The sequence below is a fragment of the Diceros bicornis genome, chromosome 3, assembly GCF_020826845.1.
Source record: "Diceros bicornis minor isolate mBicDic1 chromosome 3, mDicBic1.mat.cur, whole genome shotgun sequence".
NCBI lineage: Eukaryota > Metazoa > Chordata > Mammalia > Perissodactyla > Rhinocerotidae > Diceros > Diceros bicornis.
Window position 1 is genome coordinate 101805432 of NC_080742.1, and position 26531 is coordinate 101831962.

Consider the following 26531-nt stretch of genomic DNA (forward strand, 5'->3'; position numbering starts at 1 on the left):
CGTAAATTCAGATTAGTTTAAAAGGAAAAGAAAGAAAGATTCCTTTTACATGAATTGTTCAGAAAAGGCAAATGCACAGAGACAGCAGATGGATGTTGTGGGGAGGGGGATGGGCTGATGAAAATCTTCTGGAATTGGATGGTGGCAGAACTCAATGAATACACGAGAAACTTCTTAATTGTACACGTTAAGAAGATGAATTTTATCGAATGTGAATTAAATCTCGATTAAAAAACTAAAATAAACTTAAGGGGCCGGTCCGGTGGCGCAAGCGGTTAAGTGCTCAAGCTCTGTAACGGCGGCCCAGGGTTCGCCAGTTCAGATCCCGGGCGCGCACTGACGCCCTGCTTGTCAAGCTATGCTGTGGCGGCGTCCCATATAAAGTGGAGGAAGATGGGCATGGAGGTTAGCCCAGGGCCAGTCTTCCTCAGGAAAAAGAGGAGGATTGGCAGATGTTAGCTCAGGGCCAATCTTCCTCACAATAAAAAATAAATAAAATAAAAATAAATAAATAAATAAATTTAAAGGTGTAATGCATATTTGAAACCTCTGTATTGCCCTCCAGAAAGGCTGAGTCCATTCATTCTTCCCCAACCGCTCGGGTCTGCTCCCCAGGGCTCTCTGACCCGGGAATCTTCGGGATTCACAGTTGTCGGTCTGTTCCGTGAAGATGCCTTACTTTCGTTGCCCTGTCCCTGATCACCAGTGGAGTCGGGCAACTGTTTTATGTTTATTGGTCATTTGCTCTCCTGTGACTCACTAGATTCTCGAGAGTCTGGAGAGTGGGGCTCAGACGGGGGGACCTGGCGGAGTCTGACTCAGGGTCTGGAGGTTTCCTCAGCCCAGGACTGAGCGTCCCTGTTCTGGCAGCGCCTCGGGGCACTGCTCCCTCGCAGGCCCCATCAGACAGCCTTCCTCCTGGCCCTGTCTTTCCGGCTCACCCTATCAGCCCCGAGGAATTCCCCTGTCATCCAGTGGTTTGAATCTGCCTTGTTCTCGGGCCTGCTTTCCTGAGATGTCCCCAGGCCCTGGAATACAAGATTGCCTGCATTGTTTGTTGGTTTAAGGATTTCCTTGGTCCCCTAACCTGTTCTAGTGTGTTCCAGAATGTGCTTGAGTACCTTTGAGCCATTCCGCATATCGATAGACTTTTAAAAAAGAGCCTCAGACTTTCACTGACTTCTAACAGTTATTCTTGGTAATGTTGTTTAGAAATACAAATCATTTCAATTATGAAATTTCTAGAAAATATTTATTAATTGGTAACATGGCATTTGGAATGGTAAGTGAAGAATCTGAGGAAGAGGGCTTGGTCAACCAGGGGAATGATGTAAACCTGGGGGGGATGTGACTGGGAGTTTGTGCGAGGCAGCCTTATTACCTGCCTATGCAGTGTGGGGTGTGAGAGAGCTTGGGGGGTGGGGAGAGGGAGGCTGTCTTCAAGGGCACAGTAACACCTAGCCACCGGCCAAGCACACCCATTACTTTTATTAAGCCATGAGTTATGGCACCAAGCAGAAAAAGGTCAGAGGAGGTCAGTTGCCCTGGGGCCCCCACCCCACCTCCTTCCCGACTGTCCAGGGGAGCAGGAGCCCTCCTCTCCGCCGGGGCCCCAGAGGCCGCCTCCTGGCCTTCTTCCAAACCCAGGCCGAATGGGGCTGAACGCTGGGCTGCTGCTGCAAGCCAGGCTGTCGGCCCCCTGGTCAGAGGGCAGGCTACTCCAGCTGGAGGAAATTGCCTTCTAGAGCTGATCTGTTAAACCTTTGTAAAATGGGGCAAGAACTCAGCCTCTCAGATCCCACACCTTTGGGCTCAGACTGACTCTGCCCGCAGGCTCCAGCCAGAGGAAGAGGAGAGTCCCCCTCCCATCTGGACAGCTCTGCGCTCGCATCTCTAGGCTTCAACAGAATCGAGAAACGCCTGGGCCACCAAACGTTATCATCCATTCAAGTCTCTAAAAGGGGTTAAATATGGAAACTGAAAGGTAATTCCCCTACTGGCTGGTCTAGGCCACATCATGGATCCCTCTAAAGATGTTGCCAATACACTGCTTTGACCGACCCTCCATCATGAACTGCATTTTTTTTGTTAACTAAGTTGCCAGACATAAGTTCCTTTAGGGTAGGGACTGTTGGCATTCTCCCCAGCTCTTTTCAGCGTATAGTTTTAGACTAGTATTCACCACCATAAAATCGGACCCCAGCCCATGAGTTCAAGTTGCTCTTGTAGGGGAGGAAAAAACTTTTTTCTCTACCCTCTTAGGTTCAGTCCCTGGGGCACTGTAAATTAAACTAACAAAAGATAGATTAACAGGAGGAAAAAAAACCCAGAGTTCATTTCTGCATGCAGTGCACATACACTGGAGAACTCAGTGACGAGTAACTCAGAGGGGTGGTTGGAACTGGGGGCTTATATACCATGTTAATAGGTGAAGGGGAGAGGGAGAAAGAAAGGCACTTATGGGAAAACAAACGACTGTGTGGAAAGATAAATGGTTTTAAGGAGAATAAATGAGGTAAAGTTTGTGATAATGTTTGTCTACACAGGTACGAGGAGACTTTTCCATCTCCTTCGAGGCCATAAAACCCCCTGGGAAAGGATTTGGGGTAGGTTTTATTCTTCCTTCTGGGAGTAGATCCGCCCTGAGGAGAAATTTCTGGTGGCCTTATTTCCCAGGGGTCACTGCTTTGGGTCTGATAAGGAAAGCGCCAAGGCCTTCTTTCCCTGCGTCTGTTGAATCTCAAATGTCTTCAGCTTGACATAATCTTGCTACCGAAGTGTCACATTTTGGTGTGGCGTGTTCTGATCCCTTTCAATCTCCATCTCGATCTCAAATGGCTTCTGGTCCTGATAGCCTGTCGACCTCCTTCCTGAGAGGCTGTCTTAGCTCACAGTCAGTCATCCTCCAGCACACTCAGACCAGTGGTTCTCAAAGTGGGGTCCCCAGACCAGCAGCATCTGGGAAACTTGCCAGAAATGCACATTCTCAGGCCCCAGCCCAGATTTGCTCAATCAGAACCTCTGGGGGTGGGGCTCAGAAATTCATGTTGTCACAGCTCTCCAGGTGATTCCAATTCACACTCAAGTTTGAGAATCACCAACAGAGAATATGGGAGAAATGTTGCACCTGGAGCTAAGAAAATACTCTCCATTTTCAAAAAGAGCAAAATAAACATAACACCACCAACAATAAGAACAATAATTATGCCAAGGAGTGTAACCAAGTGGTGTTTTTCACCTATAGATTGCCAGAGATTAAGATAAAGTTAGATATTGCCAAGAGTGTAAGGAAATAGGCCTTTTTGTGCGCTGTTTTGTGGGAGTGTAATTAGAACCATTTGCGGGGAAGGCAATCTGACAAATATGTGATAAAATACAAAAGGTATCTATTTTTCCTTCTGGCAATTCTATTTTAGGAATTTATCTTTAGGAGATAGTAAAAGATAATTTCTAAAAGAGGATTAATCATGACTCATACAGACATAAAGTATGTGTCAAGACTTTATTTAACTCACTAAGATGTTGCAACTAGTTCAAAAGAGAATTCCAAGATCCACACACACAGAGGGAAGAAGGAATTCTGAGATGAATTTACCAGCAGAGGTAGAACAGGTTTATCCCAGGACAACAACCAAATGAGTCCCACTGGGCATAATTAATTCACGTTTCTACGAGTTTTGTGCAATTATAGAGTCATAAAATGTCTCAAAGAGGACGAAAGGCTACACAGCACACCCTGTAAACACTTTTCACCCATTTCAAAATCTTTTACATATTTTCTGACAGCTGTGATCTCACAGACTTAAAAAGATGGATGTAGAACATATTACAATGGGGAAAAATTTAGAAACAACGTCACAATAACACCTGCTGTTACTTTCTGAACACTTGGAAAAATTCCAAGGATTTCGGGCACTCTGTGCCAGAAACGGGCGAAGACTTTAAGAAGGCCGTGTGCAGACACACAGACAGAAGAAGGACATGTAAAGACAAGCCAAGGAGTAAGAAGGATTGCCAGCAGCCACCAGAAGCCAGGAGAGAGGCGCGGACACACTCCCTCGGAGCCGCAGGAGGAAACAGCCTCCATGTTGGACTTCTGGCCCCCCGCACTGTGGGAGAACACATTTCTCTGGTTGTAAGCCACCTGGTTTGTGGTAACTTAGTACAGCAGCCCTAGGAAGCTAACTCGGATGCCCGTAACATATGGCTGAATGAGAAAGCATATTGTGGGACATCGTGGAGCTTACAGGGCCACGTGTATAAAGTTGTGTGAAGGGATCCAGAATACACCACTGTGAGGAGGCTGGTTTTTGGTTTTGTTTTTTTCCCTGAACTCTCTTTATCTTCTTAAAAGCAGAGCCTCCCAAAAGGCAACCAGGAAGACTGAGTGATACCAGCATAGAGGAGAGGTCAGGGGCAAGGCACCAGGATAAGGGATCGCCTAAGTAGACATCATCATAAAACATTATCGCATCTCTCATCTGTTCTTTTAAGGGCTCATTTATCTTCCTAAATCATGTGTTTTCCCATAAGTGGCCTTCGCTCCTCCCCTCCCCCTATTAAGATGGTATATAAGGCCCAAATTCTAACCATCTCCTTAAGTCACATTTTTTTGTGAACTCTCATATGGGTACTTGAATAAAAATCTATCTTTTCTCTTGCTAGTCTGTCTTTTGTCACTTTAATTCACAGGTCCCCAGTGACTGAACCTAAGTGGGTAGAGGAAAAGTTTTTCCTCCCTGACATATAGATATTTGTTTTATAAGCTTAGAGAGAAAGCAAGAGGGATGTTCATCAAAATGTTAGTGGTAGTTGTGTTTGGTATAATTAGCATAACATCAGGCCGGCCCCGTGGCTTGGTGGTTAAGTGCGCGCGCTGCGATGCTGGTGGCCTGGGTTCGGATCCCGGGTGCTCATCGAGGCACCACTTCTCCGTTCATCCTGAGGCCGAGTCCCACATACAGCAACTAGAAGGATGTGCAGCTACGACATACAACTATTCACTGGGGCTTTGGGGGGAAAAAATAAAATAAATAAAAACTTTAAAAAAAATAATAATAATAATTAGCATAACATAATACCTGGTTTCCTCTTTGCTTCTCTCTTTGTATTTTTGTGTATTATTTGAATTTTAAAGATTAACTGGCAGAAGCAAAGGGACACTTAAGTTCTCAGAGATGAGAGTATTGCCTGAGGTTTCTGAAGGCATTTATTCTTTTTTTTTTTCTGTGAGGAGATCAGCCCTGAGCTAACATCCACCAATCCTCCTCTTTTTTTTTTTGCTGAGGAAGACGGCCCTGGGCTAACATTGGTGCCCATCTTCCTCCACTTTATATGGAACGCCGCCACAGCATGGCTCACCAAGCAGTGCGTCGGTGCGCGCCCGGGATCCGAACCAGCGAACCCCGGGCCGCCGCAGCGGAGCGCGCGCACTTAACCGCTTGCGCCACCGGCCGGCCCCTCTGAAGGCATTTAAATGAAGGTAATGCAGGGTGAAGGGAACAAGTTTATGGGCACGGCAGTGACAGATGGCTGTGTTAGGAGGGTGGAGTGAGTTAGTGGTCTTTCAATTTGTTTCATGACTTACTATAAAGTGTTTATTGTTTAAAGTTTGTTTTTTTAATCATACTTAAATTTTAGACACTTTATTAAGTTGAACAAAATGGAATTGCCAACCTTTGGCAGTTTTTGATCTATAAAATAGCAAATTTATTTGACAGATTTTTACTAACATTTGGCAGTTTTTGACCGAATAAAATAGCAGTTTCATAAGGTTTCCTGTGCCTCACTTGTCTAAGTTGCCGACTGCTCTGCAAGTCCTGGCACAGATGGCTATTGATTCGCATCCCTGCCGGTGTGATCAGGATGCACGACCTCCCCCAAGCTCTCCTCCCCCTTCTCGGACTGCACCTTCCTGCCTCCCCCTCCCCTCTTGTCCCCATCTCCTCCCCCTGCCCCCTAGTCCCCTCCTGGCCCCCCCACCCCATCCCCAGGGAGCCTCCATCCCAGTCAACCACAAGACAGTCTCCTCACTGTCTGTAGACACGCGCCGAGCTGAAGGGAACCAAACAATTCTGAGCTGGGCTCAACCATGTCCACCGGTGCCCTGCTGACGCTGGCCTCGCGGACCTGGCCTTTCGTGAAGCACTCGGTGTCAAATTGCCCTCGTCAGTGGAGATTCATTTCCACACACAGACGGTAGAACCAATTCTGAAATGCGTCCATTAGCACACGTGCATCTATTAAAGAGGAGAATTTATCTTTCAGGACAATGAATAGTGAGTCACAGAGGTTTCAGCTTCAATGACGTGAACCCGAGGGGCCTCCGCTCTCTGGCCCGGGAAGAGCTGGATGGAAGGTGGGTATCAGATGCCACAGGCAGCTATGGGTGAGGGTCCTGGGCTCCTCTGGACTTAAGTGTATGCACATTAATAAAGAAACTTCAACTAAACTGGATGGAGAAGGCCTGCAGGGGAGCTCTCTTCCCTGTGACCCATGGTCAACGACACCAAATCAGAAAACAGGACACTCGCATCTCCAGTGGGAAGGACAGCTACGTAATGACTGCGGGAAGACTTCTCTCCCCACCCAGCAACAGCCTGGCCAATGAGAAGCCTCTGCAGCTCAGCCAACGAGAAGCCTCCACAGCTCAGCCAAGGAGAAACACCGCAGCTCAGCCAATGAGAAACACACCAGCTCAGCCAATGAGAACTACCGCAGCTCAGCCAATGAGAAATGCTGCAGCTCAGCCAACGAGAAGCCTCCACAGCTCAGCCAAGGAGAAACACTGCAGCTCAGCCAATGAGAACTGCCGCAGCTCAGCCAATGAGAAATGCTGCAGCTCAGCCAATGAGAAGCTGCTGCCCTGAACTGTCACTCTCCCCCAATGGGCTTTCCTTTAGAACAGCCCCTCCCTCCCCCGCTTTTTCTCTGTAAAAGCAGCTCCCTCCTTTCTCTTCCGGATTTGCCTATGATTCACCATAGCATGCAGACCCAGAATTGCAATTGTTTTGGCTACTCCTGAATAAACTCATTTTGAGGATAAAATAATAGGAGAATTTGCTTTTTGAGTTCACAAGAGTGAGGGTAGGTTGGCTGTGCTGTGGTCCTAAAAGGCAAGTTGCCCTCAGAGGCGGGGTCCCTGAGTCCAGGCCTCCAGAGCGCCCGCTGGCCCAGCGCAGGTGTTCTGCTCCGGTCTCCTCCGTGCCATCAGCCACGGGTCTGGTTCCCTTGTCTGGAACAGCCTCCTCTCCTGGCTCCAGTGGGCCCTGGGAGGCTGCTTCTACTCCGCCGGCCTTCCTGGCTGCTCCTCCGCCACCCTTGAACTGGAGAGAAATGGAGAGCAAGGTCTCAGAGCAGGTGAACTCAGCCAGGCCCCGGCTTTACCTTCCCTCAGCATCCTGACATTCTCATTCATACAGCGTCTCTAGATTCAAACCTCTGATTGCTTACTTGACCTTTCTGCCTGGACGTGTGAAAGCGGCTCAGACTCAGTCCAGAGGAAACCGTCCCTCCACCACACCCCGTTCCCTCCAGCACAGCCGAGGACTTCCCCTCTGACCTTTTCAAAGCTATGTAAATCTTTTCAACGGCTAGTAAGCCTCTGGCCAGTCCCACAACTGTGGAATGACTCCTCAAGGACCTAGCAGCATCTGTTTGAAATGGAATTACCCAGGAAGATGAAGACTGGCCTAACTTCAGCTGGAATCTGACCCCAAATTGTGGCTTGCCTACCTAAGGGCTTGTGTCCATGGAGCCCTGTAAAGAGAGGTTTCTGTCTTTGCAATCTCTCTTGCAGATCACTCGTGATGCCCGTCCCATTCTATATAATGCCTGTGCAATAATCAAGTTGATTTCTTTCTCTTCTCCATTTCCTGGGTTGGGAGGAGCATTTGTTTTCAATTATTTTTCCCCAGCACTCATCACTGGTGCCCAGCCGTACTCAGGGTTTGTGTCACTGTCATTTCTACACTTGATCCTAACTTTCTTGGGATTACGAGGTCCTTTCTACTGTATTAATCAGAACTGAGTCAGCTGTGAAGTAATAGAGACCCACAGGAACAGACACAGGACACAGGACAGTGGTCCTGTCCATCACGCAGAGGTCAGTGGGAGGAAGGAGTCCAGGCCCTGCAGTGGCCCTGCTCCCAGAGTCTTGGGGCTCCCGTTTACAGAAAATGCTGGAAATCAGCCGCATTACTCAGGCCCTTGTCCCATTGGCCTGAGCCTGGCTGCCAGGACTGGTGGGATGCAGTCTTCATTCTGAATGGCCAAGAACCTAGAACTCGAGGACTTAGTTCTAGGAACAAAGAGAAATGGTCTCTGGGGGACACTTGCAGTTTCAAGCAAATCCACTCTGGAAACACCTGTCTCCCAACCCCGCTGGGCTGAGGTCTCTATTCCACTTCCCTGGGTTCCCTAATGACCAGAAGAACCCATGTTGAGGACAAGGGAGTGGCCCCCAGCTGATGCAGCACCCTGAGGAAGATGCCGATTGTTCCAACTATCCCTGGAAGGCCAGCCCCGCAGTCCCACAAAGGTTGTGGTGGGCTTCCTTCGCGGCCCCAGAAGTATCTGCAACTCTTTGGTTTTTAAGGTATTTAAATGTGGTCCAACTGGATTTTGCCCCTCTGACTCTATTGTCTTGACCCCTAAGTCCTGCTAATAAGTCCTGCTAATAGCATAAATATTTGCCAAGAGAACCAGGTGGGTTGGCTAGGAAGAGGAGCCGCCTAAGAGCCTCATGAAATGGCAGTTGTAGACAGGACAGGAACGTGGCGTGAGTCCAGAGGTCACGGGGCAGCTAGGCACAGTGAGGCTCCAGGGGTGGTGTTGGGTTTTCTTGCCTGTCAGGTCAGTTAATCATGTGGTCGATCACCTGACCCAGAAAGAATGGCAGCCATTGTCACATTTTCCTTAACTAGACAAAGAACCGCTTGGCCCCACTGGCAAAATAACAATGAGAACGGTATGATCTCATTTCTTATGAATGAACAACGTAATTGACATGGTTTTCCAACTTTGAAACTATTTTTACTCTGAAGAAAGAAAAAGTACCAGATTAAGAAAAACAAGAGCTTTCCTTACTTTCAGCCTTAAACTATGGTGTCCTAAATTGGAATTCTTATTTGCTTGCCAATGTCAGTTTTTCTGGTATCGTAATGTCTGATAAACGGTCAGTGACATTCACGTGTTATGTCTTTTTGGAGTAGCTCTACGAGGTGGACAGTGTTCTAAGTGAGGAAAGCAGCTGGACGAGTGCGTTGCCTACTCCTTTACTATTTCTAGAAAGAACAAGGCTCATGTCAATGGCTGACACTGGCCAAATTCAGCAGGTGCAGAACAAACGTATCAGGCTTAGGGGACAGCGAGCAGACACCTCATGGTGCACTCATCCGTTGGGGTTCCCCTTGGCAGGCTTTTGGGGCCCAGTTGTCAGAGTCCTGTGGGGCTCCTACGACCCTAGCCAGAGGAGCTTGATCTCTAAACATCTTTAAACAATTGGAAGCAGATTGTCTACCTGCTTCCTCCCTGTCCTCACCCTGAGCATCCCTGGGGAGCAGCGGGAGGCTTCTCCTTCCAGGAGAGGAGCACAGCAGAGGTGAGCGGGCAGGATGCACTTGCTGGCCCACAGTGCTCTGTATTGGAGAGTGAACTGGAGACGAGGGTGAAGGGAGAGCGTGCAGAAACGAACCAGCCCTGGAAGTGGGCTCTGAAGGGAAGTCTGTGTGCTGTGTCTGCAGCCGCGGGCTCTCCTTTCTCTGCCCACACCCAGGGGACTGGTGCTGGGCTGGACGCAGGAGCCCCCGCCCTGCATTCCCATGGGGGCTCAGCGCTGAGAGCCTGGCTGCCTCGAGGGACTGCGTGAGTTGGGTCTCAAACCCACCACCCTTGGGCCTCCCCTGGTCCTCACAGGACCATCAGCTCCCTGAGCAGCCTGTCCTTTGGATACTGGAAGCCTTATCCCGAGCCCTCTCTCCTGGTCCCCTGCCCGCCAGTGTTGCAGGACCCCATTGTCCTGGCTGTTCTCCTGGGCCCCGTGCTGGTCATCAGTGTTTCTGACTGGAGTGAGCTCCCTGAGCCTTTGTATCCCGTATGGAAATCTCTGCCTCTCCAGAGTGTCCGAGCTGAGCTAAGCCACCGTCCAAGAACATATTCTTCCACTCATCCGGCCCAGAAACATCCGCTGAGCACCTGCCGTGTGTCAGACTGTGGCAGGCACCAGGAAGTCCTGCGTGGGCCAAGTGGACTTCATGTCTGTTGCCAGCTGGAGAGCAGCAAGCCCTGTGGAGGGTTCTGGCGACAGCGATGCAGGAGGAGGACCCAGTTCAGTCAGCGGCCCATGAGGAGAGGGCTCTCTCCACTAGGAGAAGCCCAGGAGGGCTTATTCACCAGGGGGCTGACCACCACGGTGTGCACTGGGTGCAGGAACGGCCTCCGTCAAGGTCAACAGAGCCAACCTGAGGTGACCCCAGCGAGGCACCAGCCCAGTAAATGCCCTTCATTCCTCTGACTGGCCCACCCACACCCCGACTGGGCCCTCCACTGATGGACCCAGGGTCATCTTTCTCCTCCACCCCTCCTCCACTTCCTCCTGTCTTCTCTTCTTGAAACTTTCAAAAACTTTCCCTCATAATTATAAAAGTAGTACGTGTTCACTGTGGAAGATCTAGAAGATATAAAAAATGGCAAGGAAGAGACTAAACATCAGCGGCAACTCACCACAAAGGCAGCAATGGTCCCGAGTAGGTGCGAATCCTTGACTCCTCTGTACGTCCCTGTCTACTGTCTAATTTTCAGATTGTTGATACAAAACTCACTGGGCTGCCTTTTCTGAACAACAATCCTGCTAATATGGACCTAAAATGCTGTCATCTCAACACGCCCCCTCTCAGGTGATGTGTTAATTGCAAAGGCAAAGATGTACCTTTGCGATCGAGCACAACGGCCGGTCACCGCTCTCCTGCCAAGGCATCAGACCCGGCCCTGGGCCGCAGCAGAACCTGGAGTGCAGTCCTGGCGAGTCTATGAGCTGTTGTTGCCGAACAGTCTAACCTGAGTCTAATCGTGAGGAACCAATCACACAAATCCCGTGTGTGGGACATTCTGGAGCCGACCTGTCTGGACTCCTTGCAAAACTCAATGTCATGAAAAAAGAGAGATCAGGGAGGACCATTCTAGAATAAAAAAGACAGAAGAGGGCCGGCCCCGTGGCTTAGCGGTTAAGCGCACGCGCTCCGCTGTTGGCAGCCTGGGTTCGGATCCCAGGCGCGCACCGACGCACCGCTTCTCCGGCCATGCTGAGGCCTTGTCCCACATACAGCAACTAGAAGGATGTGCAGCTATGACATACAACTATCTACTGGGGCTCTGGGGGGAAAAATAAATAAATAAAAATCTTTAAAAAAAAGAAAGACAGAAGAGACAGCCACATGCAATGCATGAACCTTGACTAAAAAACAAAGTAAAAGACATTTTTGAGACAATTGGGGACACTTAAAAATGGATTACATATCAGAATTTGTTATTGGATAAATGTCTGTCTTCTTACGAGTAGCAGAATTGAGGTTATGTAGGAAACTTTCCTTATTCTTAGTGATATATGCTGAAATATTTAGGGGCAAAGTGTCATGATATCTGTAACCTACTTTCAAGTGGTTCAGCAAAAAATGGAAAGTGAAAGGGAGAGAAAGCTATGGGGAAAACGGTGGCAATTGATGAATGCAGGCGATGGGCTTACGTGTGTTCGTTTTACTAGTTTTTAAAATTTTCAATTGGCTTGAAAAATTAAATAAGAACTCAGGATGGTGGGGAACGTTCTGTGTTGAGGGGCTGGTCCTTGGAGCACGGGCCCGCTGCCTCAGTTTGCTTGTCTGAACCTTGGATGGACTGGGCGTCCCCGCCGGCTGGCTCCTTTTGCAGCCGCGTCAGGCTGCTCAGCGCCTGCCCAGTGGCTGCAGGTGCGGAAACCCTGTCCTGTGGCTACAGATTTCATTTCAACCCTCAACAGCCGTTTCCCAGATTTATCTGGGCTTCAGAATCGTAGGGGAGATTTTAATAGTTTACTGAAAATGAGAAAACAGCTATGATTCTGCAGGGGGTTTTGCAAGAGAGGTGAAGTATTGGAGAGGCTCTCAAGAGCAACAGAGGATCCGCGTCAGTCTCCGTTACGGAATCTGTGTGTTCTTTCACTCTGCTTATCATTCTCGGGGTTTGAAGATGACTCTGATGGGCTGTGGTTTCCTGAGCCCAGGAGATGCACTTCTGTTCTGCTCGGCCGAGTGTTCTCTGTAAAATCTGCTGGCTCTCTGAGCTCTGAAGGAAAAGAACAAAGCCGTTCTCCAGCCTTTGTGTGGTAAGTGATCTGCTGATGAGGAGTCCTCGCCTCCTGAAACCTACTCCTTTTCTGTCTGATTCTGAGAATCAGAAACTGCCTATAGAATCCCTTTCTCGGTGTCTCTGAACCTGTTTCCTGGTCTGGAAAGTGAAGGATCTGGATCTGCTGGTCTCTAAGGCCCCGTCTCGCTGGAGATCCGACTGGTTCTGTGCAGGCGGAGCAGCGTCGTCACAGAACCAGCTCTTTACGGCCGACGGAAGGAAGTGAGAGTTGCTGCCTAAGACTGTGTATGCTTTCAGCACTTTTACTAAAATCCCAGCTCCCTATGGTTGTATGCATTTGTTGATTAAAATTCCCTTCAGAAAATATTTCCAAAGAGGGAAAATAACATACCCAGAGATGACTCGAACGGGCAGAATAGGAAGCAAGTCCTACTTGGTAATGGTCCTTGAGCCCAGAGGCGTAGCGAGATGCTCCATGTGACTAACCCAAAAAGTGGGATTTTCCATGAACGCCAGAGACAGCTTTCCGAAAGTGTACATCTGAGCAATTTTCTGTGATGCTCAAAGAGCTGTGATTACATCCCCTGTAGGAGAAAATGCATTACACACTTGTCCTTATCAATTGCCCCACTCTGCTGGTCATTGGTTCTGCATTCCTCGGCACACACAGGAAATACTAAATGTTCAATAAGTGCTGGTCAAATAAGGTAACAAATAGACACTGAAAGGGAAGGAAGCCCAGCTGGCTGCATCCTGGGCGACGGGAACGCCCACCAGCATGATCGTCCCGCAGAATTGCGAATTGTCAAGACATTTGTCTTTCCTCTAGTGCCAGTCTCAATGCTTGAATTTCCTCTCAAATAACCTGACAAATATTCATTTCCTCTGCTTGGATGCTCCCAGAGCAGGGATCCAGTCGGCTGCTCACGGTGGCAGCTCTGGAGTGAGGATAGAAGTCCAGCAAGAGTGACAGAGTGTAACAGGCCCTGGGCAAAGCCTTGTGATTGCTATAGGTGTCCTGAAAGACCGCACATCTGATTTTTTTCTCCAATCTTTTTTTATTGTGGTAAAATACACATAACATAAAATTTACCATCTTGACTGTTTAATCATTTCTAGGTGTGAAGTTCAGTGGTATTAAGTACGTTTATAATGTTGTACAACCATCACTGCCATCATCTCCAGAACTCTTTTTATGTTGTAAAACTGAACCTCTGTCCCCATTAAACAATAACTCCCCATTCTCACCTCCTCCCAGCCCCTGGCACCACCATCCTACTTTCTGTCTCTGGGAATATGATTTCTCTAGGTGCCTCATATAAATGGAATCAGATAGTACTTGTCTTTTTTTTTTTTTTTAAAGATTTTATTTATTTTATTTTTTCCCCCCAAAGCCCCAGTGGATAGCCGCATGCCGTAGCTGCACATCCCTCCAGCTGCTGCACGTGGGACTCGGCCCCAGGATGAACGGAGAAGTGGCGCCTCGATGCGCACCCGGGATCCGAACCCGGGCCACCAGCATCGCAGCGCGCGCACTTAACCACCAAGCCACAGGGCCAGCCCTAGTACTTGTCTTTTTGTGACTGATTTATTTCACTCAGCATAATGTCCTCAAGGTTCTTCCATGCTGTAGCATGTGTCAGGATTTCCTTCTTTTTAGGGCTGAATCATATTCCATTGCATGAGTAGAGAACATTTGGTTCATCCGTTTATCCCTTGATGGACACTTAGGTTGCTTCCACCTTTTGGCTACTGTGAATAATGCTGCAACGAACATGGGGTGCAAATATCTCATTGAGACCCCACTTTCCATATTTTGTGTTGGTACCCACAAGTGGGATTGCTGGGTCATATGATAGGTCTATTTTTAATTTATGAGGACTCTGCATACTGTTTTCCACAGTGGCTGCTCCATTTCCATTCCCATCAGCAATGCACAAAGTGTCCAATTCCTCCACATCCCCACCAACACTTGTTATTTTCTGGTGTTTTTGATGGTAGCCTTCCCAGTAGGTGTGAGGTGGTAAACATGGGATTTTTATCCTGGAGCTGGACTCCTCAACCTCTGCTTGTCTGTTCATTTTCATAACCATGTTGTTTGAAGAACAAAAGTTTTTAATTTTAATGAAGTCCAATTTATCATTTTTTTTCTTTTATGAGAAATGCTTTTTGTGACCTGTACAAACAATCTCTGCCTACAAAAGTCTCAAAGATTTTCACCTGTGTTTTCTTCTAGAAGTTCTATAGTTTTAGATTTACATTTGGGTCTGTGATCTCTTTTGGGTTAATTTTTGTGTGTAGTATGAGGTAGGGTTTTTTTTAAGAGGCTGTCCAGTTGTTCCAATACTTTGTCAAAACGTCTATTCTTTTCTCACTGATTTACCTTGTCACCTTTGTTGAAAATAATTAGACTATCTATCACATCATTATTTCAAATTCATGTAATTCAAAGGTGGCTAAAATGTGATTACGCTGTTTGTTGTTCTGTGTAGTTGGTTACTTACATTGAATCTGGAGAAATCCATGTGCAAACTACAAACAGATGTAGTTAACTTATATATAATGTGTAATGTATCTGTATATTGCATACCCCTCTGGCGCCCTTCGGGCTTCAGGAATGGGAACCCCATAGTACTGTCTTGAGTGCGGTAATTCAGCAGTATCCAAATAACGCCCACTCTGACATCATCAGCAGTGATGGAGATGAGCCTGACTACTCCTGTGGCTCATGCTTCATCTCTTCTCAGGGCTGCCTCTTCAGTCTTTGTTTCAGAAGGCTCTCCAAGGCGCTCTTCCTCTCTGGGACTCTGGGATTCATTATTCAATGAATATTTATTGAGCACCTGCTGAGAACATCAGTGTAGCTGCAAAGGGTGTGCAGGTCAATTGCTCAGCAAGCTGAACTAAATAAGGAAACTATTTTTGAATATTTTCATCACTTAACTTACTCTAACACATAGTTTGGTGATGCGACTCCGATGGTGTTGGTCAGCTCAGCCATGTGGGGTATTAATAAGAACCTACAGAGATTAGCATTGAACTGTTCCTTTGTCTCTAGAGGTGGTATGTAGTTTCCCTCTGTAGCTCTTCTACAGTAATGCTGAACGATGTACGGAGTGCGCAGAAGGCTTTTCAGAGCTACTGCGGAATTCGTTTGCCAAGGAATCACTTACTATTTGATATGACTTTGTCCCTAGTGATGTCCAGGTCTTCTGAGCCCAGGAACAGAATCCCCTGAGGATTCCTCCTAGGACACAGGCCTAGTGTTTCCTTATTGTCAGGAGCTCAAACTTTTCCAAGAAACTGGAATGGTGACATTATTTGCTGCAGGGCCTGGGTGCAGAAGTAGTGTACTGAGTTTGCAGGAAGCTAGCCCTCTGCATGTTTCATGCATAATTTTCCCACTCAGGTGGGACGGCCTGTCCGTCTGCCCATGAAGAAATCAGAGAGTGCAAGGCCTGAGAAGCAAAACAGAATGGCTCATTTAATGTGTAGAAAGTGTGACTTACCCTCCGGAATGTGTCATGAGTAAGCTTGAAGCTGCACAGCACCTAACGACAAAAGCCAGGCCTGACCCACTTTCAAGGTCAAGCGACAAAACACACTTTCTTACCTGAGTCGGGAGGTAGGGAACCACCGACAGCTAATGTTTAGTGAGTGTGACCACGTGTGAGGCATCTTTTCCTGGATCTGTGTACTCTACACGTGAACACATGCTTGTGTACAAGATTCAGACAGCAGGAAGCTTGTGGAACCGGAGGTGTAGACCCCTCATGTCTTCGCCACGTTTACTCTGCCTCCTGGGGCCAACCTCCAACAGTTTTCTCGTCTCATGTCCTCCCCAACTTTTTTGAAAAATTTCAAAGCTACAGAAAGGTTAAAAGAAGAGTAGAATGAATATTTTATGCCTTTCACTTAGATCCATCAATGAACATTTTGCCACATTTCCTTCCTCTCTCTCTCTACATACATACATGTATTATGCCTGCAGCTTACTTCGAACGATTCAGCACATTATACGTACATACACGTGTGTACCTACATGTGCATACATATGTGCGTGTGCACATATATGTGGCTGGCTGTGTGTGGTGTGCGTCATTTGAAGCCAGCTACATCATCACGACACTCACTTCTCCTCCAACCTGAGTGCCTGAAAACAAGGACAGGCTCTGCTCTTAATTTCCGTAGAACTGTAACCAATACAGAACCAGTAATGTCCTAAGGAATCTGGGAGAAATGCATACTACTTAAGACAGTGGGTTCTTCTTTTCAATCCTCTTTTTTGTTTAATACACATAAAAAACTCGAACAGTATCCCGTTACCCCAACCCCAGGATCTCTCTCCAGGATCTGCACATACTTTTTATGCACAGATAGGCTCACACTACCCATCCCATCCTGAGCTAGACAATCTGTGCTGGAGCTCTTGTTGTTACGGACTGATCTACCTCTCCACGTTTTCTTTTCTGTTTTGGTGAGGAAGATTCGCCCTGAGCTAACATCTGTGCCAATCTTCTATTTTTTCTGTGGGTCACTGCCACAGCACGGCTTGATGAGTGGTGTAGGTCCGCACCCGGGATCCGAACCCAGGCTGCCGAAGTGGAGTGCGCCGAACTTAACCACTAGGCCACAGGGCTGGTCCCTTCATGCCTTATTTTTAAAATAGTTTTGAAAAAGTTTCAACACATAATTAGTCACATAGTCTAACACTCTAAATAGAGATGATATGCAGGGGCAAGTCTCATACCCCCCCCGACCTCCCTCCCTATAGCCCTCCCCCACCCCCCAGTGCCTGGGGAATAATTCCAGAGTTTCTGAATCAAACACAAGCTATTCTCGTTCTTTCCCCTTGTTACACAAAAGGTAGCACAGCACATGCCCTGCTCCACACCTTGGCTTTTTTCCACCTAGCAATACACCCTATGTTAAGATAAAGTGATTTCTGAGAATATATGTGTAGATGGGACTGAAAAATCCTGACCACAGTGAAAGTGTCTGTTTAATGTGTTTGACATATCAGGAATTAAGCTCCTGTTCCTAATACAAACTGTGGGCAATTCATTTTGAAGACAGGAAATCTAAAACATAAACCACTTATACCTGTAGGATTCCTTGAAGGTGATGAAATCTTGGTACCCTTTGAGATTGTTGACTGACATGTTTCTCTGAGGCTTTGAAGGCCGTGTTTTCATTAGAAAAACATACATTGAATATGTATGTGAAATAGCTCATTTCTCACAGAATACCTTGTGTTTTCATAATACCTTTTGTCTGGGGATCTCAAAGAACTAATTATTTCCCACCCCGTATAAGATATAGCAGCTGTCATTATTTCTATTTTACAGACAGGGAAACTGAGGCTCATGGCGTGGTTCACGTCAAGGTGTTGTCAAGCCTGATATTTTATTGGGCATTCAGCGGCACAAGGCACCGAGGTAATTCACACATCAATCAGTGTGGTCACTGCTCTGCTCTCTTCCCACTCACCTAAAGAACCAACTGCCGCAGATGCTTGGCAGCGTGAGAGCTTCCAGTGTTCAGGAGTTCCTCTCTGTTCCTTTTCTGTTGAGAAGATCAGGGGCCTTCTCTATGCTTGAACTTGATGCGTGTTGACCGTGTCTTGCAATCCCAGATGTTCCCTACCGCTGTCCCAAATCCACCCACATTCTCCATGTCTCCTCCTCTACTGAGGTTGGGCCACGGGGCAGGAGTCCCACATCTGACCTGCTCTGTCTCGACCTTCTTCCTGTCTTTGTTGAAGGAAGAGGTGTAAATCCTTCTTTGTCAAAGTGATTTCCTCTGTCTTTACGCTTGGTCTCAAAACTCCAGACCTCCTCCAAGACTGAACTCCGTTAAGGATCTTTTCTCTCCAGCATCTTCAATTCTTTTCTGTTCATGGCTCTTTGATTAGAAATACGCAGGCGTGTCTTTGCGGTAACAACCAGAAACAAATAGAAGACAAAACCACATGCACCCTAGCCCTTCACTTGACCTCCCTTCTCTAGCTCTGGTCTTTCTCCCGTCTGCTCTGGCACAGATCTTTCTCACTGCTGCTAAGTCCCCCACAAAGTGCTCTCGGCAATCCCAGACAACCACCAGTGTCCGGCAATTACTCTACCAAAGGCCACCAACACTCGCACCATGGACATTTCTCAGCTCTCATCCTCTCTTTTTTACTTCGTGTTATTAACCAAACCTTTTTGGGAAATTCCTTCTTCTCTGAGTGCGGAGATGCACCATCTCCCAGGGTCTCCTACTGAGCGCTGCCCCCTCCTTGGCTTCTCTACCTGTTCCCACGGGGATGAGGCTCTCAAACCCTGATCTGCAGCTTTGATAGGTCTTTGCAGTGCCAGGTAACTGATGACAACTTCTGCTAGGTATTTCCAGCTAGACCCCCACTATCACCTCTTCCTCCCCATGGCCAACATCTTAGCTCTCTCTTCTCCCACCCACACTGGCTCTTCCTCTTGATCTCTCAACGTCTGTGAAGGTATCCCTTCCTGGTTAAAAACCTCAACACTGTGGAATCGAGTTTTATTTTCCCCCTTCCTTCATCCCACCATATCTAGTCAAGCATAGATCCTCAAGATTTCTCTTTCATACCCTGAAATGTTTCCAAGGCTTTCAGAGTCACCATTTCTTTTAGTTGTCCAAAAAAAGAATTTGAGTCTCCTTCTGAAATGACTGCAAGAAGTCCTGAACCCTCCCCTTCACTGTGCCCTTCTCCCCGGGCAGGCACCCTTCCACTGTCACCGTCCCCTCTTGCTCCAGCCCGCTGCCCTGCTCCCACACCAAAGCGGCCCTTCATGCATTCTTCAAGGCTACCTTTCACACACAAGGATAACACTAGGTTGTAAAGATTAGGAAACATTCCTGAAGACTCCAGATGTCACAAAAGGAATGAAAAAGTACGGAAACAACACTCGATCAGATGCCAGCTCCAACTGCTTCTGAAGCCTGCTGGCCCCAGGCTACGCCCTTTCTCCAAGGCCACCCCTCTGGCCGTCCTTGCCCACCATACTCAGGCCTCTACTCCTCCACCGCAGTCCCTGGTTCCTGCCCACCTTCCTCAGTTACAATTGCAGTAACTTTGGCAAAGATGCTTTTCTCCACAAAGAAGTCTTCACCTCATCATACAGTCTTTCCATCTCAGTCATTTTCTTCTGGACCTTGCTGATGCCCTTACCTTCGCATAACCAAAAAAAAAAGATTTTTCCTTCTGAAATAAGAACTCTGCTGCCACTCCTAGAACGTGGAACAGCTTTAGTTTTAAAAATAGTACACTTTATCTTTTTTTGTTTGGTCCTGGCCACCCTCGGAAACATTTCCTCTGTCTGGAATTCTCTCCATCCACGCAGGGCTTCAACTATTAACTCCGGCTTATCTTTCAAAACTCTTTCAAGATTGGCCTCTTCTGGGAAGCTTTCTCTGACCCCCTCCTCACCCCATCCTGATTTAGCTGTCCCTCCTCAGGGCCTGGGGCCTGCTGTCCTCAGAGCACGGCCATACAGCTCCAGACAACCCACAGTCCACGGGCCCTCTCCCTCACTGGATTCTAAGCTCCTCCAGGGAAGGAGTCCTGTCTTCTCTGACCTGTGCCTAGACCCCAGCATAGTGCTGGTATACAGTAGGTGTTCAATACATGTTCAATAAACGCATAAATATCCTTCTCATGCTTATTCCACAACTTTATTTCAACCTCTCACCACCTCACACCACACTGCTACAGAGTTCTGGACACACTTTGTCATTCCTGGTTTCAACTCTACAAAAATGATTTTATTGGTTTTGAAAAGTAATTATAAAATAAATATATTGTATATGTAATACAAAAGTTCAAACGATACAAAAAATCAGAAAGAACTAAGAACTACGTGAAATCTCACTATCTAGACATAAGCAACTCCAACAATTGACTGAATATTCTTCCACTTTTCTGTGTGTATATGTTGAAGTTGCAGATGCCTCTTTGGCATAAGGATTATTTTGAGCCAATTATTTTGGAGAAACTGCAGGTGCAGAAGAAGCTCTGAAAACAGAGTAGTTTACCCTTTTGTTAACGGAAATCTCCATTTGTAAGGGTGTCTTACTCTCCTTACCAGGAAGAAGAGGATGCTTCTAAATCACCAGAAACTCTTATCAATGGGGAAAGCAACGACTGAAATCTGCATGAGAACCTTACCCTTGTTTACTGTGTTTATCCCGATAGCATCCCTTAACTGGCCTCCCCTCACTTCGGTGGCTTGGGTGGTCTTCTGGAGGTTACCAAGTTTTCCTGGGTGTCTGCCGTGTGTACCTGAGGTACACGTGTTAATAAATTTGTATTTCTTTTTCTCCTTTATCTGTCTTTTATTATTGATATTCTCAGCCAAGAACTCAGAAGGGCAGAGGGAAAATTATTTTCCTCCCATACAGTGTGTGTGTGTGTGCGTGTGTATTTCACATACACATATGTATACACTCATACACAAACACACACATAAATGAATAGTTTTACAAATATGGGATCACATTACACTCTCTCAATAATGTGTCTTGGATATATTTGATGTCAGTAATTATAATCACATTATTATTTTTACGGCCTGCATGGTATTTCCTGGTAAGGAGGAACTGATTATCTGTAAAGTTGTGGTCAGTAACCTCACATGTACCTTTTTTTTCTTTCTTGTCCCTGCATTTATCGCCTTAGGGCAAATTTCTACAAACATTATCCTTGGATCAAAGGTCAACTTTAGTTTAATAAAATTCGCCATTCAGGAGCTTCTCCTGAGGATCCTGGACTCATGGATGGGCCTGGCAGGGTGTGTGTGTGTGCATGTGTGCCTGTGTCTACAGATTCCCTCATATCACTTGCACACTTTGCTGGGGAGAAGCTGGTACCTTTTATCAATTTTTCAAAGAGGCTGTGACACAGAAGAGCCATTATTTACTGAGTATTTCTGACTGCCAGGCACTGAGGTGAGCACATACAATTAACCTTCCCAGCAAGCTTATCATCCCCATTTTACAGATGAGAAAACTAAGTCACGGAGTCTCCCTACTCTTCTACCCATTCTGCAAGTCACACATTTGTCAGTGCTTGGCTTCTCTTTCTACCAGATGATGAGTTAAGCCCTTGGCCTCCACACAGGCTCAAATACTTCTCCATCTTTATTTCCATTGTCAGGATTTAAAACCTGTGCTATCGTCAAACTGATGCACTCACTCTCCCTAGGCTGACTTTGTGCTCTGGCACATTGCCTCTTTAATTCTCTGCAAACGCCTTTCACCCCAATTTAAATCCTTGCTGTTCCATTTTGAAGTGATCATCCTCTGAACTACAGTTTCCAGTAGCACCACCACCATCTGGGCTAACATTAACTTTGGAATAAATCCTTAATCTTATCTTGAAAGATCTTCTTTTTTTTTTTTTTTTTAAAGATTTTATTTATTTATTTTTTTCCCCCAAAGCCCCAGCAGATAGTTGTAAGTCATAGCTGCACATCCCTCCAGTTGCTGCATGTGGGACGCGGCCTCAGCACGGCCTGAGAAGCGGTGTGTTGGTGCGTGCCCGGGATCCGAACCTGGGGCCGCCAGAAGCGGAGCGCGTGCACTTAACCGCTAAGCCATCGCACCGGCCCTTGAAAGATCTTCTGTTCTTCCACAAAGAGCTCCTTGAATATTGCCACTTCAACTAACTTTCAGGGTGTTTATTCCTGTTCTCCCAGAATACCGCGTGGATTCCATCAGGGCTGGCGCCTTGTTTTCTACTAGCTGGTTTTTCTCATGATACAGCTCACTGCATTGACAGATGCTGTAATAAATTTTTTTTTTTTTTTGGAGGGAGAAAGAAAAAGTTATTTGTGGCTAGCCTACCACTTACTATTTAAAATTCATGTCTCTGCGCTGTCGGCATTTTGAGATTAGCTCACACTTGCTGTAGGGACTTATTTAAATGTGAAAAGTCACATGATAGTACTGTCAACACTGGAAGGGAAATAAAACCCCATCGACCTGCTGGCAGATGCCGTTACACGTGACAGCGCCAAACTCGCATACACCTGAAGGAAATTCCAGTCTCTGCTGAGATTATTTTAGGTTTTATCATGAGATGTCCATAGTAAAACCAAATATGGTGTTATTCCTTCCTTTTGACCAGGCATTTACATAACCTACTACAAAAAAGAAGAGAGAATTGACTCAGATTAAAAAAATTATTTTTTTCTGTTGCTAATTGGTCATCTGCTAAAAACTACAAGCTGTTAAGTAATACAATGAGGGTTTAAGAAACACAAGAAATGCACATACACAATATAAAGCCATCCTTTGTTCTGAAGTAGGAAAAACTAGAACCATGGCTATTAAGCCTTCCAGACGCCCACAATGAAGGTTATGAATCCGCTACCATACAGCAGCAGCGTTTAACACGTGTCCTCCTTCTACCCAAGTCTCCCAAGGGCTGAGGAGCAAGAACTGAGGCCTTGGTGGAGGGCTGAGAGGGCGCCCGGGGACAGCACCACGGCGGAGGCGCTCAGCGTGCGCGGGCACCTTCATTCTCAGGACCCGGGAGGGGAGAGGACAGACCCGCAGGGACACGTGCGGGGCCACCACCCGGGGACAGCACCGGGGCGGGGGCGCTCAGCGTGCGCGGGCACCTTCATTCTCAGGACCCGGGAGGGGAGAGGACAGACCCGCAGGGACACGTGCGGGGCCACCACCCGGGGACAACGGCGCCCGGGGACAGCACCGGGGCGGGGGCGCTCAGCGTGTGCGGGCACCTTCATTCTCAGGACCCGGGAGGGGAGAGGACAGACCCGCAGGGACACGTGCGGGGCCACCACCCGGGGACAACGGCGCCCGGGGTCAGCACTGAGATCCCGGCGGGCCAGGACCCCTCAGCACGAGGCCACAGCGCGCGAACCCCAAAACCGGTCTCGGGTTCCGATCCGACCAGCACTGCCTGACGCTCCGGCGTTCCGTCGTCGGGGCCTCGGTGACGGAGAAGCCGGGGACGGAGGCGGCACCCGGACCTCGGGTGAGCCCGGGACCGCGCCCCTACCCGCCCGAGTCCCGCCTCCCCGTGGGGCACGTCCGGGTGCACAGCGGGCACAGTTCCCACGGAACCAGCCGCGTCGGCACGCGCGTCGGCCCAACAGCCCGAAGCTTCGGGAAGGCGGGGCGGGGCGCGCGAGGCGCATGCGCGGCGTCAGGACGGGGCGGAAGTGGATGTCGCCGCGTGACGCACTTCCTGTTTGTTGTTGGAGAAAGGAGAGAAAGGAAAGCGCGAGGTGCCGCCGTCACCGTCAGCAGCGCCGTCGTGCCGGAGCCGAGGGAGACCGGGCCCCTTCCCGCCGCGCCGTCCCGCCGCCGGCCCCGCGTCCTCGGTGAGGGCCGCCCGCGCGGGGCAGGGGGCGGGCCGCGGACCTGACCCGGGCTTGGCAACGCGTGCGGTCGCCGGGCCGCGCCGGCCGGGGGTCGGGTGGGGGTCAGGCCGGAGGCGGAGGCCGGAGGTCGCGGGCCGCGGGCCTGGGGTGGGATCGGGGCCTGGGGTGGGGCCGGGGATCGGCGTGGGGGTCAGGCCGGGGTCGCGGCCGGGCACGGGTGTAGGGTCGATGCCGAGGGCCAGGGGTGGGGTTCGGGACCGGGGTCCAGACTTGCCGCGTCCCCGCGCCGGCGGTTGGGGGTGGGGCCGTGCGGGCGGCGGTCTGGGGGCCTCTCCTGCCCTGTCCGCCCGGGGCCGAGGCCGGCCCGTCTCGCTCGGCAGCGCAGGCCCGCAGCGGGAGAGGCTTGCTTTTTCTCGAAGGCCCCGCGTAGTTGACCCTGAAGCCAGCGCGAGGTGGGTTTACAGAAGGAAGGAGCCGGGGGAGGCGGCGTCCCCACACGGAGACGGGGACGCGGGCGTGGGGCCGGGTTGCCAGAGCTCCCCGCTGAGTTGTCGGAAGTTTGTTGATTAGCAAAATGCCTGATTTTCAACTCGCTACTTAAGCCAGTTTGCTTCGTTTTAGTTCAGCGTGTAACGCGGTTTATGTAAGTCAAGTTTATATCAGCTTTTGCCCGAGTAAGGAAAGAATGGACGCAAGAAGCGTACTTTGCAAACCTTGTGTCGTCTGGAAAAAGGTTTTCCCAGGTGGGACGGGTTGTGGTCAGGGACGTGAACTTCGGTGCTGCCCTGCTCCCGTGAGCTGCGGAACGGAAGTGCCCGCTGTGGAGACGGCCCCCCGGGGGCTCCCTAGGAAGAGTGGGCTGAGCGGCGCTCCTGGTATTTTTCAACGTTTTTAGTTCAGTTGTGGATTCGTAGTAAGATATTATGGCTAGAATCTTTTAAGGCAACTAATTGATTTAGTAGGAAAGTTAAAAAGGAAAGAGAAACTCTTACCATTTGGACTTGTTTGCTGATTCTTCAGGTTTAGTCATTCTTTTTAATAATTACACATAACAAAAATGGTTTAGTGATATCTGAAGGAATTATGTCTTCTCTCCGCCTCTTCCCCAGTCCCCCCCGCCCCCAGGTTCTTTCGGGGAAGGTTTAATCCAGACTTTTCTTGTTTCCAGTAAGAGACTTCAGCTCCCATGGGGTTAGGACTTTTGTATTTGTAATAAAAAGGTGAGTGCTGTTTGTGCACGTTATCCAAGGAGCTGTGGGACTTTTTGGATTATGCAGAATATGAATTTGGGGAGTAAATTGGCTGGGTGTCGTAGTTTGTGGGTGTGGATGACTTGACGGGAAGTGGGAGGAGAACAAAAGGGGTTGAGAAGCTGACTTTTGAAACATGCCTAAGTGTGCTTAGTGTGGTGCTGTAGAAGATGAGAAAGTTGGGGATTTAAGACCCTTTAAAGAATTTGAGATGAGTTCAGCGTCCTCTTCAAAATATCAGTGTTTACATTTGTTTTCTTCTGGATTTGAAAGTGGAAGATTTGGGAGGTATTTCTTGCTGCAGGACAGGCTTATCTGGAGGGCTGGATGGGGAGTACTGTTTGATTAATACTCTGAAGACTAAATGACGGCTAGAGAATTCTAGTATGATATCTGCGACCGGGTGGCATACAGTAGTTTTCCTTTTTAAGCAAACCCGTTATTTTTAAGGGTAGAAGCAAGAGTAGAACTATTAACTCTATTTTGGACAGTTTCAAACAAATACAACTGTGTACTCATGGCCACCATCGACAGGTTTCAACCTAGCAAACTCAAAAACCAGTTTGGGGTGGGATAAGTTTATGTGTATTTTTTCATTTTTAAAGAGGGCACTTTAAAACTTGGTGAATTATTTTTAATTCAGCTCTTCAGAATTGCAGTGTAATCTTGACTGTGTCACCTTAGTGGTGTTTCCCGTTACCTTCCACTGGGGTGCAGTGGGCATGACTGCGTGGTGAAGGTCAGCTGCGTTGTTGGTTAATGCTGAAGGGTGGCTACACGTGGCTTCTGATGTCTCTTGGTAAGGAGTACGTGAATATAGTCAGCCTTTATATCTGTAAGTTGATATTTTAACAAGTTTTTTTTTTTTTTTTTTGGTGAGGAAGATCAGCCCTGAGCTAACATCCATGCTAATCCTCCTCTTTTTGCTGAGGAAGACCGGCTCTGAGCTAACATCTATTGCCAATTCTCCTCCTTTTTCTCCCCAAAGCCCCAGTAGATAGTTGTATGTCATAGTTGCACATTCTTCTAGTTGCTGTACGTGGGACGAGGCCTCAGCATGGCCAGAGAAGCGGTGCGTCGGTGCGCGCCCCGGATCCGAACCCGGGCTGCCAGTAGCGGAGCGCGCGCACTTAACGGCTGAGCCACGGGCCGGCCCTTAACAAGATTTTTAAAAACCTTTTTTTCTTTTGTGTGTTTTCAGTTTCTTGGAAATGATTCTAGAATTTCGGATGGTGTTGTGTGTTAAAAATCTGGTTTGGGGGGCCGGCCCTGTGGCGCAAGCGGTTAAGTGTGCTCGGTCCGCTGCTCGGTCCGCTTCGCTAGTTCGCATCCTGGACGCGCACGACGCACCGCTTGTCAGGCCATGCTGTGGTGGCGTCCCACATAAAGTGGAGGAAGATGGGCATGGATGTTAGCCCAGGGCCAGTCTTCCTCAGCAAAAAGAGGAGGATTGGCATGGATGTTAGCTCAGGGCTGATCTTCCTCACAAAAAAAAAAAAAAATCTGGTTTGGTTTAAATTTGTGCAGGACACCACCTAGCTGTGAAAGGTTGGTAACTGCAGGCTTCCTAGTG

The 26531-nt window shown here is 48.2% G+C and overlaps 1 protein-coding gene across 2 annotated transcripts in view; it reads left to right on the plus strand.

Moving 5' to 3' along the window:
• The first annotated feature begins 23689 nt into the window (after positions 1–23689).
• Positions 23690–26531, plus strand: part of DNAJB6 (DnaJ heat shock protein family (Hsp40) member B6) — a 78907-nt gene continuing 76065 nt past the window's right edge. Inside the window, exon 1 of one of the 2 annotated variants that reach the window (XM_058534177.1) lies at positions 23690–23708. The gene's annotated coding sequence lies outside the window, so the exon portion shown is untranslated. Of the gene's footprint in view, positions 23709–23984; positions 24001–26531 lie in introns of those variants that run through there. The other variant, XM_058534188.1, reaches the window with a different exon arrangement.